This window comes from Symsagittifera roscoffensis, chromosome 1 (genome assembly GCF_963678635.1).
Source record: "Symsagittifera roscoffensis chromosome 1, txSymRosc1.1, whole genome shotgun sequence".
NCBI classification, from domain to species: Eukaryota; Metazoa; Xenacoelomorpha; order Acoela; family Convolutidae; genus Symsagittifera; species Symsagittifera roscoffensis.
This window is the reverse complement of record NC_087062.1, coordinates 95,530,501-95,545,414: the sequence shown is the minus strand read 5'-3', so window position 1 is coordinate 95,545,414 and position 14,914 is coordinate 95,530,501. Positions and strand designations below refer to the sequence as shown.

Here is a 14,914-nt window from a genome sequence, read left to right as displayed (position 1 = left end):
GGCACGTGTTTCTGTTTGAAGATAAACCAGCACAAGTTTTCTGCTCTGATCGATTCATGAAGTTTTTCAACATTTTAAGTTCTTGTATCCTATACAACTTCAAAGAGCTCTCACAGTACTCAATTGAGCGTAATAGTGAATAGGAAAACGGAATTAATTTAAACTTTTTTCTTTAATTTCCCATTCCGGGAGTCGAACCCGTGTCTTGTTGGTGAAAGCCAATAATCCTAGACGCTAGACCAACTGCAATAGCAAATTTTAATGTGATTTTTTTTTCGAACACAGTGAGCGCCTGATTGGCACGTTTTTCTGTTTGAAAATAAACACGCACAAGTTTTCTGCTCTGATCGATTCATGAAGTTTTTCAATATTTTAAGTTCTTGTATCCTATACAACTTCAAATAACTCTCAAAGAACTCAATTGACTGTAATAGTTAATAGGAAAAAGAAATTAATTTAATTTTTTTTATAGATTTCCCATTCCGGGAGTCGAACCCGTGTCTTGTTGGTGAAAGCCACAAAGCCTAACCATTAGACCAACTGCAATAGCAAATTTAAATGTGATTTTTTTTTCGAATACAGTAAGCGCCTAATTGGCACGTTTTTCTGTTTGAAGATAAACACGCACAAGTTTTCTGCTGTAATCGATTCATGAAGTTTTTCAACTTTTTAAGGTCTTGTAACCTATACAACTTCAAAGAACTCTCAAAGAACTCAATTGAGCGTAATAAGTAATAGGAAAAAAATCAATTAAAAATTTAACAGACTTCCCAGTCCGGGAGTCGAACCCGTGTCTTGTTGATGAAAGCCCCAAATCCTAACCGCTAGACCAACTGCAATATCAAGATTAAATGTGATTTTTTTTCGAATACAGTGAGCGCCTTATTGGCACGTGTTTCTGTTTGAAGATAAACACGCACAAGTTTTCTGCTCTAATCGATTCATGAATTTTTTCAACTTTTTAAGGTCTTGTAACCTATACAACTTCAAAGAACTCTTAAAGGATTCAATTGAGCATAATAATTAATAGGAAGTAAAAAATCAATCAAAAAATTAATAAACTTCCCAGTCCGGGAGTCGAACCCGGGCCTTGTGGGTGAGAGCCACAAATCCTAACTGCTAGACCAACTGCATTAGAAAGTTTAAATGTGATTTTTTTTTCGAATACAGTGAGCGCCTAATTGGCACGTTTTTTTGTTTGAAGATAAACACGCACAAGTTTTCTGCTCTAATCGATTCATGAAGTTTTTCAATATTTTAAGTTCTTGTATCCTATACAACTTCAAATAACTCTCAAAGAACTCAATTGACTGTAATAGTTAATAGGAAAAAGAAACTATTTTTTTTTTTATAGATTTCCCATTCCGGGAGTCGAACCCGTGTCTTGTTGGTGAAAGCCACAAAGCCTAACCATTAGACCAACTGCAATAGCAAATTTAAATGTGATTTTTTTTTCCAATACAGTAAGCGCCTAATTGGCACGTTTTTCTGTTTGAAGATAAACACGCACAAGTTTTCTGCTCTAATCGATTCATGAAGTTTTTCAACTTTTTAAGTTCTTGTAACCTATACAACTTCAAAGAACTCCCACAGAACTCAATTGAGCGTAATAGTTAATAGGAAAAAAATCAATTAAAAATTTAACAGACTTCCCAGTCCGGGAGTCGAACCCGTGTCTTGTTGATGAAAGCCCCAAATCCTAACCGCTAGACCAACTGCAATATCAAGATTAAATGTGATTTTTTTTTCGAATACAGTGAGCGCCTTATTGGCACGTGTTTCTGTTTGAAGATAAACACGCACAAGTTTTCTGCTCTAATCGATTCATGAATTTTTTCAACTTTTTAAGGTCTTTTAACCTATACAACTTCAAAGAACTCTTAAAGGATTCAATTGAGCATAATAATTAATAGGAAGTAAAAAATCAATCAAAAAATTAATAGACTTCCCAGTCCGGGAGTCGAACCCGGTCCTTGTGGGTGAGAGCCACAAATCCTAACTGCTAGACCAACTGCATTATAAAGTTTAAATGTGATTTTTTTTTCGAATACAGTGAGCGCCTAATTGGCACGTTTTTTTGTTTGAAGATAAACACGCACAAGTTTTCTGCTCTAATCGATTCATGAAGTTTTTCTATATTTTAAGTTCTTGTATCCTATACAACTTCAAATAACTCTCAAAGAACTCAATTGACTGTAATAGTTAATAGGAAAAAGAAACTAATTTAATTTTTTTTATAGATTTCCCATTCCGGGAGTCGAACCCGTGTCTTGTTGGTGAAAGCCACAAAGCCTAACCATTAGACCAACTGCAATAGCAAATTTAAATGTGATTTTTTTTTCGAATACAGTAAGCGCCTAATTGGCACGTTTTTCTGTTTGAAGATAAACACGCACAAGTTTTCTGCTCTAATCGATTCATGAAGTTTTTCAACTTTTTAAGTTCTTGTAACCTATACAACTTCAAAGAACTCTCAAAGAACTCAATTGAGCGTAATAGTTAATAGGAAAAAAATCAATTAAAAATTTAACAGACTTCCCAGTCCGGGAGTCGAACCCGTGTCTTGTTGATGAAAGCCCCAAATCCTAACCGCTAGACCAACGGCAATATCAAGATTAAATGTGATTTTTTTTCGAATACAGTGAGCGCCTTATTGGCACGTGTTTCTGTTTGAAGATAAACACGCACAAGTTTTCTGCTCTAATCGATTCATGAGTTTTTTCAACTTTTTAAGGTCTTTTAACCTATACAACTTCAAAGAACTCTTAAAGGATTCAATTGAGCATAATAATTAATAGGAAGTAAAAAATCAATCAAAAAATTAATAGACTTCCCAGTCCGGGAGTCGAACCCGGGCCTTGTGGGTGAGAGCCACAAATCCTAACTGCTAGACCAACTGCAATAGAAAGTTAAAATGTGATTTTTTTTTTCGAATACAGTGAGCGCCTAATTGGCACGTTTTTTTGTTTGAAGATAAACACGCACAAGTTTTCTGCTCTAATCGATTCATGAATTTTTTCAACTTTTTAAGTTCTTGTAACCTATACAACTTCAAAGAACTCTGAAAGGATTCAATTGAGCGTAATAATTAATAGGAAGAACAAATCAATAAAAAAATTAATAAAATTCACGGTCCGGGAGTCGAACCCGGACCTTGTGGGTGAGAGCCACAAATCCTGACCGCTAGACCAACTGGGATTGTACTTTTGTTTGTAGTTTTTTCGAATAAAGTGAGCGCCTTAATGGCACGTTTTTCTATTTGAAGATAAACACGCACATGTTTTCTGCTCTGATCGATCCAAGAAGTTTTGCAACATTTTAAGTTCTTGTATCCTATACAACTTCAAAGAACGCTCAAAGAACTCAATTGAGCGTAATAGTTAATAGGAAAAAATTTTTTTAAAATTTAATAGACTTCCTAGTCCGGGAGTCGAACCCGTGTCTGGTTGGTGAAAGCCCCAAATCCTGACCGCTAGACCAACTACGCTATCAAGGTTAAATGTGATTTTTTTTTCGAATACAGTGAGCGCCTAATTGGCACGTGTTTCTGTTTGAAGATAATCACGCACAAGTTTTCTGCTCTGATCGATTAATGAATTTTTTCAACATTTTAAGTTCTTGTAACCTACACAACTTCAAAGAACTCTTTAAGAACTCAATTGAGCGTAATAGTTAATAGAGAGAAAAAATCAAATAAAAAACTAATAGATTTCGCAGTCCGGGAGTCGAACCCAGTCCTTGTGGGTGAGAGTTAGAAATCATGACTGCTAGACCAACTGGGATATTAATGTTAATTGTATTTTTTTTCGAATAAAGTGAGCGCCTTAATGGCACGTTTTTCTATTTGAACATAAACACGCACAAGTTTTCTGCTCTGGTCGCTCCATCAAGTTTTGCAACATTTTAAGTTCTTGTATCCTATACAACTTCAAAGAGCTCTCAAAGAACTCAATTGAGCGTAATAGTTAATAGGAAATAGAAATTTATTAAAATTTTTATTTATAGATTCCCCATTCCGGGAGTCGAACCCGTGTCTTGTTGGTGAAAGCCTCAAACCCTAACCGCTAGACCAACTGCAATAGCAAATCTAAATGTGATTTTTTTTCGAATACAGTGAGCGCCTAATTGGCACGTTTTTCTGTTTGAAGATAAACACGCACAAGTTTTCTGCTCTAATCGATTCGTGAATTTTTTCAACTTTTTAAGTTCCTGTAACCTATACAACTTCAAAGAACTCTTAAAGGATTCAATTGAGCGTAATAATTAATAGGAAGAAAAAATCAATTAAAAAATTAATAGATTTCCCAGTCCGGGAGTCGAACCCGGGCCTTGTGGGTGAGAGCCACAAATCCTGACCGCTAGACCAACTGGGATTGTACTGTTATTTGTATTTTTTTGAATAAAGTGAGCGCCTTAATGGCACGTTTTTCTATTTGAAGATAAACAGGCACAAGTTTTCTGCTCTGGTCGCTCCATCAAGTTTTGCAACATTTTAAGTTCTTGTATCCTATACAACTTCAAAGAGCTCTCAAAGAACTCAATTGAGCGTAATAGTTAATAGGAAAAAGAAATTTATTAAAATTTTTATTTATATATTCCCCATTCCGGGAGTCGAACCCGTGTCTTGTTGGTGAAAGCCACAAATCCTAACCGCTAGACCAACTGCAATAGCAAGTTTAAATATGATTTTTTTTCTGATTACAGTGAGCGCCTAATTGGCACGTTTTTCTCTTTGAAGATAAACACGCACAAGTTTTCTGCTCTGATCGATTCATGAAGTTTTTCAACTTTTAAAGTTCATGTTACCTATACAACTTCAAAGAACTCCTTAAGAACTCAATTGAGCGTAACAGTTAATAGGGAAAAAAATATCAAATAAAAAGCTAACAGAGTTCCCAGTCCGGGAGTCGAACCCGGTCCTTGTGGGTGAGAGCCAGAAAACCTGACTGCTAGACCAACTGGGTTATTAATGTTAATTGTATTTTTTTTCGAATAAAGTGAGCGCCTCAATGGTACGTTTTTTTATTTGAAGATAAACTCGCACAAGTTTTCTGCTCTGATCGATCCAAGAACTTTTGCGACTTTTTAAGTTCTTGTATCCTATACAACTTCAAAGCGCTCTCAAAGAACTCAATTGAGCGTAATAGTTAATAGGAAAAAGAAATTCATTTAATTTTTTATTTATAGATTTCCCATTCCGGGAGTCGAACCCGTGTCTTGTTGGTGAAAGCCACAAATCTTAACCGCTAGACCAACTACAAAAGCAAGTTTATATGTGATTATTTTTCGAATACAGTGAGCGCCCAATTGGCACGTTTTTCTGTTTGAAGATAAACACGCACAAGTTTTCTGCTCTGATCGATTCATGAAATTTTTCAACATTTTAGATTCTTGTAACCTATACAACTTCAAAGAAGTCTTTAAGAACTCAATTGAGCGTAATAGTTAATAGGAAGAAAAAATCAATTAAAAAATTAATAGACTTCCCAGTCCGGGAGTCGAACCCGGGCCTTGTGGCTGAGAGCCACAAATCCTGACCGCTAGACCAACTGGGATTGTACTGTTATTTGTATTTTTTTGAATAAAGTGAGCGCCTTAATGGCACGTTTTTCTATTTGAAGATAAACAGGCACAAGTTTTCTGCTCTGGTCGCTCCATCAAGTTTTGCAACATTTTAAGTTCTTGTATCCTATACAACTTCAAAGAGCTCTCAAAGAACTCAATTGAGCGTAATAGTTAATAGGAAAAAGAAATTTATTAAAATTTTTATTTATAGATTCCCCATTCCGGGAGTCGAACCCGTGTCTTGTTGGTGAAAGCCACAAATCCTAACCGCTAGACCAACTGCAATAGCAAGTTTAAATATGATTTTTTTTCTGATTACAGTGAGCGCCTAATTGGCACGTTTTTCTCTTTGAAGATAAACACGCACAAGTTTTCTGCTCTGATCGATTCATGAAGTTTTTCAACTTTTAAAGTTCTTGTTACCTATACAACTTCAAAGAACTCCTTAAGAACTCAATTGAGCGTAACAGTTAATAGGGAAAAAAATATCAAATAAAAAGCTAACAGAGTTCCCAGTCCGGGAGTCGAACCCGGTCCTTGTGGGTGAGAGCCAGAAAACCTGACTGCTAGACCAACTGGGTTATTAATGTTAATTGTATTTTTTTTCGAATAAAGTGAGCGCCTCAATGGTACGTTTTTTTATTTGAAGATAAACACGCACAAGTTTTCTGCTCTGATCGATCCAAGAAGTATTGCGACTTTTTAAGTTCTTGTATCCTATACAACTTCAAAGAGCTCTCAAAGAACTCAATTGAGCGTAATAGTTAATAGGAAAAAGAAATTCATTTAATTTTTTATTTATAGATTTCCCATTCCGGGAGTCGAACCCGTGTCTTGTTGGTGAAAGCCACAAATCTTAACCGCTAGACCAACTACAAAAGAAAGTTTATATGTGATTATTTTTCGAATACAGTGAGCGCCCAATTGGCACGTTTTTCTGTTTGAAGATAAACACGCACAAGTTTTCTGCTCTGATCGATTCATGAAGTTTTTCAACATTTTAGATTCTTGTAACCTATACAACTTCAAAGAAGTCTTTAAGAACTCAATTGAGCGTAATAGTTAATAGGAAGAAAAAATCAATTAAAAAATTAATAGACTTCCCAGTCCGGGAGTCGAACCCGGGCCTTGTGGGTGAGAGCCACAAATTCTGACCGCTAGACCAACTGGGATTTTAAACTTATTTGTGTTTTTTTTCGAATAAAGTGAGCGCCTTAATGGCACGTTATTCTATTTGAAGATAAACACGCACAAGTTTTCTGCTCTGATCGATTCATGAAGTTTTTCAACATTTTAAGTTCTTGTAACCTATACAACTTCAAAGAAGTTTTTAAGAACTCAATTGAGCGTAATAGTTAAAAGGGAGAAAAAATCAAATAAAAAGCTAATAGACTTCCCAGTCCGGGAGTCGAACCAGGTACTTGTGGGTTAGAGCCAGAAATTCTGACCGCTAGACCAACTGGGATATTAATGTTAATTGTGTTTTTTTTCTATTTGAAGATAAACACGCACAAGTTTTCTGCTCTGATCGATCTAAGAAGTTTTGCAACATTTTAAGTTCTTGTATTTTATACAACTTCAACGAGCTCTTAAACGATTCAATTGAGCGTAATAGTTAAAAGGAAAAAGAAATTCATTTAAATTTTTGTTTATAGATTTCCCATTCCGGGAGTCGAACCCGTGTCTTGTTGGTGAAAGCCACAAATCTTAACCGCTAGACCAACTACAATAGCAAGTTTTAATGTGATTATTTTTCGAATACAGTGAGCTCCTAATTGGCACGTTTTTCTGTTTGAAGATAAACATGCACAAGTTTTCTGCTCTTATCGATTCATGAAGTTCAAAGAACTCTCAAAGAACTCAATTGAGCGTAATAGTTAATAGGAAGAAAAAATCAATTAAAAAATTAATAGACTTCCCAGTCCGGGAGTCGAACCCGGGCCTTTTGGGTGAGAGCCACAAATCCTCACCGCTAGACCAACTGGGATGTTAATTTTACTTGTATTTTTTCGATTAAAGTGAGCGCCTTAATGGCACGTTTTTCTATTTGAAGATAAACACGCACAAGTTTTCTACTCTGATCGATTCATGAAGTTTTTCAACATTTTAAGTTCTTGTAACCTATACAACTTCAAAGAAGTCTCTAAAAACTCAGTTAAAAGGGAGAAAAAATCAAATAAAAAGCTAATAGACTTCCCAGTCCGGGAGTCGAACACGGTCCTTGTGGGTTAGAGCCAGAAATCATGACTGCTAGACCAACTGGGATATTAATGTTAATTGTATTTTTTTTCGAATAAAGTGAGCGCTTCAATGGCACGTTTTTCTATTTGAAGATAAACACGCACACGTTTTCTGCTCTGATCGATCTAAGATGTTTTGCAACATTTTAAGTTCTTGTATCCTATACAACTTCAAAGACCTCTTAAACGATTCAATTGAGCGTAATAGTTAATAGGAAGAAAAAATCAATTAAAAAATTAATAGACTTCCCAGTCCGGGAGTCGAACACGGTCCTTGTGGGTTAGAGCCAGAAAACATGACTGCTAGACCAACTGGGATATTAATGGTAATTGTACTTTTTTTCGAATAAAGTGAGCGCCTCAATGGCACGTTTTTCTATTTGAAGATAAACGCACAAGTTTTCTGCTCTGATCGATTCATTAAGTTTTTCAACATTTTAAGTTCTTGTAACCTATACAACTTCAAAGAAATTTTTAAGAACTCAATTGAGCGTAATATTTAAAAGGGAGAAAAAATCAAATAAAAAGCTAATAGACTTCCCTGTCCGGGAGTCGAACCAGGTCCTTGTGGGTTAGAGCCAGAAATTCTGAACGCTTGACCAACTGGGATATTAATGTTTATTGTTTTTTTTCGAATAAAGTGCGCGCCTCAATGGCACGTTTTTCTATTTGAAGATAAACACGCACAAGTTTTCTGCTCTGATCGATCTATATTTTTTTTCAACATTTTAAAATCTTGTATCTTATACAACTTCAAAGGACTCTCAAAGAACTCAATTTAGCGTAATATTTAATAGGAAGAATAAATCGCTTTTGAAATAATTAATAGATTTCCCAGTCCGGGAGTCGAACCCGGGCCTTGTGGGTGAGAGCCAGAAAACATGACTGCTAGACCAACTGGGATATTAATGGTAATTGTACTTTTTTTCGAATAAAGTGCGCGCCTCAATGGCACGTTTTTCTATTTGAAGATAAACACGCACAAGTTTTCTGCTCTGATCGATCTATATTTTTTTTCAACATTTTAAAATCTTGTATCTTATACAACTTCAAAGGACTCTCAAAGAACTCAATTTAGCGTAATATTTAATAGGAAGAATAAATCGCTTTTGAAATAATTAATAGATTTCCCAGTCCGGGAGTCGAACCCGGGCCTTGTGGGTGAGAGCCACAAATCCTGACCGCTAGACCAACTGGGATTTTAAACTTATTTGTATTTTTTTCGAATAAAGTGAGCGCCTTAATGGCACGTTTTTCTATTTGAAGATAAACACGCACAAGTTTTCTGCTCTGATCGATTCATGAAGTTTTTCAACGTTTTAATTTCTTGTAACCTATACAACTTCAAAGAAGTTTTTAAGAACTCAATTGAGCGTAATAGTTAAAAGGGAGAAAAAATCAAATAAAAAGCTAATAGACTTCCCAGTCCGGGAGTCGAACCAGGTCCTTGTGGGTTAGAGCCAGAAATTCTGACCGCTAGACCAACTGGGATATTAATGTTAATTGTGTTTTTTTTTCAAATAAAGTGCGCGCCTAAATGGCACGTTTTTCTATTTGAAGATAAACACGCACGAGTTTTCTGCTCTGATCGATCTATATATTTTATTCAACATTTTAAAATCTTGTATCGTATACAACTTCAAAGGACTCTCAAAGAACTCAATTTAGCGTAATAGTTAATAGGAAGAATAAATCGCTTTTGAAATAATTAATAGATTTCCCAGTCCGGGAGTCGAACCCGGGCCTTGTGGGTGAGAGCCACAAATCCTGACCGCTAGACCAACTGGGATTTTAAACTTATTTGTATTTTTTTCGAATAAAGTGAGCGCCTTAATGGCACGTTTTTCTATTTGAAGATAAACACGCACAAGTTTTCTGCTCTGATCGATTCATGAAGTTTTTCAACGTTTTAATTTCTTGTAACCTATACAACTTCAAAGAAGTTTTTAAGAACTCAATTGAGCGTAATAGTTAAAAGGGAGAAAAAATCAAATAAAAAGCTAATAGACTTCCCAGTCCGGGAGTCGAACCAGGTCCTTGTGGGTTAGAGCCAGAAATTCTGACCGCTAGACCAACTGGGATATTAATGTTAATTGTGTTTTTTTTTTCAAATAAAGTGCGCGCCTAAATGGCACGTTTTTCTATTTGAAGATAAACACGCACAAGTTTTCTGCTCTGATCGATCTATATATTTTTTTCAACATTTTAAAATCTTGTATCGTATACAACTTCAAAGGACTCTCAAAGAACTCAATTTAGCGTAATAGTTAATAGGAAGAATAAATCGTTTTTTAAATAATTAATAGATTTCCCAGTCCGGGAGTCGAACCCGGGCCTTGTGGGTGAGAGCCACAAATCCTGACCGCTAGACCAACTGGGATTTTAAACTTATTTGTATTTTTTTCGAATAAAGTGAGCGCCTTAATGGCACGTTTTTCTATTTGAAGATAAACACGCACAAGTTTTCTGCTCTGATCGATTCATGAAGTTTTTCAACGTTTTAATTTCTTGTAACCTATACAACTTCAAAGAAGTTTTTAAGAACTCAATTGAGCGTAATAGTTAAAAGGGAGAAAAAATCAAATAAAAAGCTAATAGACTTCCCAGTCCGGGAGTCGAACCAGGTCCTTGTGGGTTAGAGCCAGAAATTCTGACCGCTAGACCAACTGGGATATTAATGTTAATTGTGTTTTTTTTTCAAATAAAGTGCGCGCCTAAATGGCACGTTTTTCTATTTGAAGATAAACACGCACGAGTTTTCTGCTCTGATCGATCTATATATTTTTTTCAACATTTTAAAATACTGTATCGTATACAACTTCAAAGGACTCTCAAAGAACTCAATTTAGCGTAATAGTTAATAGGAAGAATAAATCGCTTTTGAAATAATTAATAGATTTCCCAGTCCGGGAGTCGAACCCGGGCCTTGTGGGTGAGAGCCACAAATCCTGACCGCTAGACCAACTGGGATTTTAAACTTATTTGTATTTTTTTCGAATAAAGTGAGCGCCTTAATGGCACGTTTTTCTATTTGAAGATAAACACGCACAAGTTTTCTGCTCTGATCGATTCATGAAGTTTTTCAACGTTTTAATTTCTTGTAACCTATACAACTTCAAAGAAGTTTTTAAGAACTCAATTGAGCGTAATAGTTAAAAGGGAGAAAAAATCAAATAAAAAGCTAATAGACTTCCCAGTCCGGGAGTCGAACCAAGTCCTTGTGGGTTAGAGCCAGAAATTCAGACCGCTAGACCAACTGGGATATTAATGTTAATTGTGTTTTTTTTTTCAAATAAAGTGCGCGCCTAAATGGCACGTTTTTCTATTTGAAGATAAACACGCACAAGTTTTCTGCTCTGATCGATCTATATATTTTTTTCAACATTTTAAAATCTTGTATCGTATACAACTTCAAAGGACTCTCAAAGAACTCAATTTAGCGTAATAATTAATAGGAAGAATAAATCGCTTTTGAAATAATTAATAGATTTCCCAGTCCGGGAGTCGAACCCGGGCCTTGTGGGTGAGAGCCACAAATCCTGACCGCTAGACCAACTGGGGTTTTAAACTCATTAGTATTTTTTTCGAATAAAGTGAGCGCCTTAATGGCACGTTTTTCTATTTGAAGATAAACACGCACAAGTTTTCTGCTCTGATCGATTCATGAAGTTTTTCAACATTTTAAGTTCTTGTAACCTATACAACTTCAAAGAAGTTTTTAAGAACTCAATTGAGCGTAATAGTTAAAAGGGAGAAAAAATCAAATAAAAAGCTAATAGACTTCCCAGTCCGGGAGTCGAACCAGGTCCTTGTGGGTTAGAGCCAGAAATTCTGACCGCTAGACCAACTGGGATATTAATGTTAATTGTGTTTTTTTTTTCGAATAAAGTGCGCGCCTCAATGGCACGTTTTTCTTTTTGAAGATAAACACGCACAAGTTTTCTGCTCTGATCGATCTATATTTTTTTTCAACATTTTAAAATTTTGTATCGTACACAACTTCAAAGGACTCTCAAAGAACTCAATTTAGCGTAATAGTTAATAGGAAGAATAAATCGCTTTTGAAATAATTAATAGATTTCCCAGTCCGGGAGTCGAACGCGGGCCTTGTGGGTGAGAGCCACAAATCCTGACCGCTAGACCAACTGGGATTTTAAACTTATTGTATTTTTTTCGAATAAAGTGAGCGCCTTAATGGCACGTTTTTCTATTTGAAGATAAACACGCACAAGTTTTCTGCTCTGATCGATTCATGAAGTTCTTCAACATTTTAAAATCTTGTATCGTATACAACTTCAAAGGACTCTCAAAGAACTCAATGTAGCGTAATAGTTAATAGGAAGAATAAATCGCTTTTGAAATAATTAATAGATTTCCCAGTCCGGGAGTCGAACCCGGGCCTTGTGGGTGAGAGCCACAAATCCTGACCGCTGGACCAACTGTGATTTTAAACTTATTTGTATTTTTTTCGAATAAAGTGAGCGCCTTAATGGCACGTTTTTCTATTTGAAGATAAACACGCACAAGTTTTCTGCTCTGATCGATTCATGAAGTTTTTCAACATTTTAAGTTCTTGTAACCTATACAACTTCAAAGAAGTTTTTAAGAACTCAATTGAGCGTAATAGTTAAAAGGGAGAAAAAATCAAATAAAAAGCTAATAGACTTCCCAGTCCGGGAGTCGAACCAGGTCCTTGTGGGTTAGAGCCAGAAATTCTGACCGCTAGACCACCTGGGATATTAATGTTATGTGTTTTTTTTTTTCGAAAAAAGTGCGCTCCTCAATGACACGTTTTTGTATTTGAAGATAAACACGCACAAGTTTTCTGCTCTGATCGATTCATGAAGTTTTTCAACATTTTAAGTTCTTGTAACCTATACAACTTCAAAGAAGTTTTTAAGAACTCAATTGAGCGTAATAGTTAAAAGGGAGAAAAAATCAAATAAAAAGCTAATAGATTTCCCAGTCCGGGAGTCGAACCAGGTCCTTGTGGGTTAGAGCCAGAAATTCTGACCGCTAGACCAACTGTGATATTAATGTTAATTGTGTTTTTTTCGAATAAAGTGCGCGCCTCAATGGCACGTTTTTCTGTTTGAAGATAAACACGCACAAGTTTTCTGCTCTGATCGATCTAAATTTTTTTTCAAGATTTTAAAATCTTGTATCGTATACAACTTCAAAGGACTCTCAAAGAACTCAATTTAGCGTAATAGTTAATAGGAAGAATAAATCGCTTTTGTAATAATTAATAGATTTCCCAGTCCGGGAGTCGAACCCGGTCCTTGTGGGTGAGAGCCACAAATCCTGACCGCTAGACCAACTGGGATTTTAAACTTATTTGTATTTTTTTCGAATAAAGTGAGCGCCTTAATGGCACGTTTTTCTATTTGAAGATAAACACGCACAAGTTTTCTGCTCTGATCGATTCATGAAGTTTTTCAACATTTTAAAATCTTGTATCGTATACAACTTCAAACGACTCTCAAAGAACTCAATGTAGCGTAATAGTTAATAGGAAGAATAAATCGCTTTTGAAATAATTAATAGATTTCCCAGTCCGGGAGTCGAACCCGGGCCTTGTGGGTGAGAGCCACAAATCCTGACCTCTAGACCAACTGGGATTTTAAACTTAATTGTATTTTTTTCGAATAAAGTGAGCGCCTTAATGGCACGTTTTTCTATTTGAAGATAAACACGCACAAGTTTTCTGCTCTGATCGATCTATATTTTTTTTTCAACATTTTAAAATCTTGTATCGTATACAACTTCAAAGGACTCTCAAAGAACTCAATTTAGCGTAATAGTTAATAGGAAGAATAAATCGCTTTTGAAATAATTAATAGATTTCCCAGTCCCGGAGTCGAACCCGGGCATTGTGGGTGAGAGCCACAAATCCTGACCGCTAGACCAACTGGGATTTTAAACTTATTTGTATTTTTTTTTCAAATAAAGTGAGCGCCTTAATGGCACGTTTTTCTATTTGAAGATAAACACGCACAAGTTTTCTGCTCTGATCGATTCATGAAGTTTTTCAACATTTTAAGTTCTTGTAACCTATACAACTTCAAAGAAATTTTTAAGAACTCAATTGAGCGTAATAGTTAAAAGGGAGAAAAAATCAAATAAAAAGCTAATAGACTTCCCAGTCCGGGAGTCGAACCAGGTCCTTGTGGGTTAGAGCCAGAAATTCTGACCGCTAGACCAACTGGGATATTAATGTTAATTGTGTTTTTTTTCGAATAAAGTGCGCGCCTCAATGGCACGTTTTTCTATTTGAAGATAAACACGCACAAGTTTTCTGCTCTGATCGATCTATATTTTTTTTCAACATTTTAAAATCTTGTATCGTATACAACTTCAAAGGACTCTCAAAGAACTCAATTTAGCGTAATAGTTAATAGGAAGAATAAATCGCTTTTGAAATAATTAATAGATTTCCCAGTCCGGGAGTCGAACCCGGGCCTTGTGGGTGAGAGCCACAAATCCTGACCGCTAGACCAACTGGGATTTTAAACTTATTTGTATTTTTTTTCGAATAAAGTGAGCGCCTTAATGGCACGTTTTTCTATTTGAAGATAAACACGCACAAGTTTTCTGCTCTGATCGATTCATGAAGTTTTTCAACATTTTAAGTTCTTGTAACCTATACAACTTCAAAAAAGTTTTTAAGAACTCAATTGAGCGTAATAGTTAAAAGGGAGAAAAAATCAATTAAAAAGCTAATAGACTTCCCAGTCCGGGAGTCGAACCAGGTCCTTGTGGGTTAGAGCCAGAAATTCTGACCGCTAGACCAACTTGGATATTAATGTTAATTGTGTTTTTTTTCGAATAAAGTGCGCGCCTCAATGGCACGTTTTTCTATTTGAAGATAAACACGCACAAGTTTTCTGCTCTGATCGATCTATATTTTTTTTCAACATTTTAAAATCTTGTATCGTATACAACTTCAAAGGACTCTCAAAGAACTCAATTTAGCGTAATAGTTAATAGGAAGAATAAATCGCTTTCGAAATAATTAATAGATTTCCCAGTCCGGGAGTCGAACCCGGGCCTTGTTGGTGAGAGCCACAAATCCTGACCGCTAGACCAACTGGGATTTTAAACATACT

General features: G+C 35.7%; 1 protein-coding gene and 17 non-coding genes across 18 annotated transcripts in view; 1 reads left to right on the top strand and 17 right to left on the bottom strand.

Moving 5' to 3' along the window:
• The window catches only part of LOC134857265 (serine dehydratase-like), a 260,322-nt gene that overhangs the window by 207,141 nt on the left and 38,267 nt on the right, over positions 1 to 14,914 (top strand). The gene's annotated exons all lie outside the window — the stretch shown is intronic.
• On the bottom strand, positions 3,127 to 3,198 carry Trnae-cuc (transfer RNA glutamic acid (anticodon CUC)). Its single transcript has one exon. It is a non-coding gene; the product is annotated as a tRNA-Glu (tRNA).
• Positions 4,302 to 4,373, bottom strand: Trnae-cuc (transfer RNA glutamic acid (anticodon CUC)). The gene has a single exon. It is a non-coding gene; the product is annotated as a tRNA-Glu (tRNA).
• Positions 5,484 to 5,555, bottom strand: Trnae-cuc (transfer RNA glutamic acid (anticodon CUC)). The gene has a single exon. It is a non-coding gene; the product is annotated as a tRNA-Glu (tRNA).
• On the bottom strand, positions 6,666 to 6,737 carry Trnae-cuc (transfer RNA glutamic acid (anticodon CUC)). Its single transcript has one exon. It is a non-coding gene; the product is annotated as a tRNA-Glu (tRNA).
• Trnae-cuc (transfer RNA glutamic acid (anticodon CUC)) lies at positions 7,481 to 7,552 on the bottom strand. The gene has a single exon. It is a non-coding gene; the product is annotated as a tRNA-Glu (tRNA).
• Positions 8,933 to 9,004, bottom strand: Trnae-cuc (transfer RNA glutamic acid (anticodon CUC)). Its single transcript has one exon. It is a non-coding gene; the product is annotated as a tRNA-Glu (tRNA).
• Positions 9,523 to 9,594, bottom strand: Trnae-cuc (transfer RNA glutamic acid (anticodon CUC)). Its single transcript has one exon. It is a non-coding gene; the product is annotated as a tRNA-Glu (tRNA).
• On the bottom strand, positions 10,114 to 10,185 carry Trnae-cuc (transfer RNA glutamic acid (anticodon CUC)). Its single transcript has one exon. It is a non-coding gene; the product is annotated as a tRNA-Glu (tRNA).
• Trnae-cuc (transfer RNA glutamic acid (anticodon CUC)) lies at positions 10,704 to 10,775 on the bottom strand. The gene has a single exon. It is a non-coding gene; the product is annotated as a tRNA-Glu (tRNA).
• Positions 11,295 to 11,366, bottom strand: Trnae-cuc (transfer RNA glutamic acid (anticodon CUC)). The gene has a single exon. It is a non-coding gene; the product is annotated as a tRNA-Glu (tRNA).
• Positions 11,885 to 11,956, bottom strand: Trnae-cuc (transfer RNA glutamic acid (anticodon CUC)). Its single transcript has one exon. It is a non-coding gene; the product is annotated as a tRNA-Glu (tRNA).
• Positions 12,179 to 12,250, bottom strand: Trnae-cuc (transfer RNA glutamic acid (anticodon CUC)). The gene has a single exon. It is a non-coding gene; the product is annotated as a tRNA-Glu (tRNA).
• On the bottom strand, positions 13,060 to 13,131 carry Trnae-cuc (transfer RNA glutamic acid (anticodon CUC)). Its single transcript has one exon. It is a non-coding gene; the product is annotated as a tRNA-Glu (tRNA).
• On the bottom strand, positions 13,355 to 13,426 carry Trnae-cuc (transfer RNA glutamic acid (anticodon CUC)). The gene has a single exon. It is a non-coding gene; the product is annotated as a tRNA-Glu (tRNA).
• Positions 13,651 to 13,722, bottom strand: Trnae-cuc (transfer RNA glutamic acid (anticodon CUC)). The gene has a single exon. It is a non-coding gene; the product is annotated as a tRNA-Glu (tRNA).
• Trnae-cuc (transfer RNA glutamic acid (anticodon CUC)) lies at positions 14,241 to 14,312 on the bottom strand. Its single transcript has one exon. It is a non-coding gene; the product is annotated as a tRNA-Glu (tRNA).
• On the bottom strand, positions 14,830 to 14,901 carry Trnae-cuc (transfer RNA glutamic acid (anticodon CUC)). The gene has a single exon. It is a non-coding gene; the product is annotated as a tRNA-Glu (tRNA).